The 1,597-nt window shown below is 55.5% G+C and overlaps 1 long non-coding RNA gene across 1 annotated transcript in view; it reads right to left on the bottom strand.

Annotated features, from left to right (window-relative positions):
* Positions 1-6: 6 nt before the first annotated feature.
* LOC130588377 (uncharacterized) overlaps positions 7-1,597 on the bottom strand; it is a 3,075-nt gene continuing 1,484 nt past the window's right edge. The window contains exon 3 of the long non-coding RNA XR_008966945.1: positions 7-68. This is a non-coding gene — a long non-coding RNA (uncharacterized LOC130588377). The remainder of the gene's footprint in view (positions 69-1,597) is intronic.

Below are 1,597 nucleotides of genomic sequence, written 5' to 3'. Positions count from 1 at the left end.
AACTCCACGGGCTCCTCGTAGCCCGGGACCCGCAGCAGAGTGCGACCCCCGAGCTCGCGCTTCTCCACCTGAGGGGACCCCAAAAACAGCCCCGGTGAGTCCCCAAAAACAGCCCAGCTCACCCTTCTCCACCAGGGGGGAGAGACCCCAAAAACAGCCCCAGTGAGACCCCAAAAATACCCCAGAACCCCAAAATATCCCAGAGCCCCAAAATCCCCCCAGCTCGTGCTTCTCCACCTGGGGGGAGGGACCCCAAAAACAGCCCCAGTGAGACCCCAAAATATCCCAGAGACCCCAAAATATCACAGAGACCCCAAAATATCACAGAGCCCCAAAATCCCCCGAGCTCGTGCTTCTCCACCTGGGGGGACCCCAAAAATACAGCCCTGAGAGACCCCAAAATACCCCAGAGCCCCAAAATATCCCAGAGACCCCAAAAACAGCCCTGGTGAGACCCCAAAATATCACAGAGACCCCAAAAATATCACAGAGCCCCAAAATCTCCCGAGCTCGCGCTTCTCCACCTGAGGGGACCCCAAAAACAGCCCTGAGAGACCCCAAGATATCACAGAGACCCCAAAAATATCCCAGAGCCCCAAAATCTCCCGAGCTCGTGCTTCTCCACCTGGGGGGAGAGACCCCAAAATATCCCAGAGACCCCAAAATCCCCCCGAGCTCGCGTTTCTCCACCTGGGGGGACCCCAAAAACAGCCCCGGTGAGACCCCAAAATATCCCAGAGACCCCAAAAATATCACAGAGATCCCAAAATATCCTAGAGACCCAAAATATCCCAGAGCCCCAAAAACAGCCCAGCTCGCGCTTCTCCACCTGAGGGGACCCCAAAAATACAGCCCTGAGAGACCCCAAAATATCACAGAGACCCCAAAAATATCACAGAGACCCAAAATATCCCAGAGACCCCAAAAATATCACAGAGACCCCAAAATATCCCAGAGACCCCAAAAATATCCCAGAGCCCCAAAATATCCCAGAGCCCCAAAATATCCCAGAGCCCCAAAATCCCCTGAGCTCGTGCTTCTCCACCTGGGGGGAGGGACCCCAAAAACAGCCCCAGTGAGACCCCAAAATATCCCAGAGCCCCAAAATCCCCCGAGCTCGCGCTTCTCCACCTGGGGGGAGGGACCCCCGAGAGACCCCAAAAACAGCCCTGGTGAGACCCCAAAAATATCACAGAGCTCCTAAATATCCCAGAGACCCCAAAAACAGCCCCAGTGAGACCCCAAAATATCCCAGAGCCCCAAAATCCCCCCAGCTCGCGCTTCTCCACCTGAGGGGACCCCAAAAATACAGCCCAGGAATCCCAAAAAACAGCCCAGAGCCCCAAAAACACAGCGCAGACCCCTGGTGAGATGCTTTGGGGTGGTTTTGGGGGGTCCCGGAGCCGATTTTGGGGTGATTTTTGGTGTTTTTGGTACCTCGATATCAGAAATGGCCGAGCGCAGGGCGCAGCTCCAGTGCCCCAATCCCAGGGGATGTCCCGGGGGTTTTGGGGGCAGTTTTGGGGGTTTTTGGGGGTCCCGGAGCTGATTTTGGGGTGATTTTTGATGATTTTGGTACCTCAATGTCGGAAATGGC

The sequence above is a fragment of the Malurus melanocephalus genome, unplaced genomic scaffold, assembly GCF_030028575.1.
Source record: "Malurus melanocephalus ecotype Western Australia unplaced genomic scaffold, MMel_1.1 scaffold_4681, whole genome shotgun sequence".
NCBI lineage: Eukaryota > Metazoa > Chordata > Aves > Passeriformes > Maluridae > Malurus > Malurus melanocephalus.
This window is presented reverse-complemented; position numbering and strand designations above follow the sequence as displayed.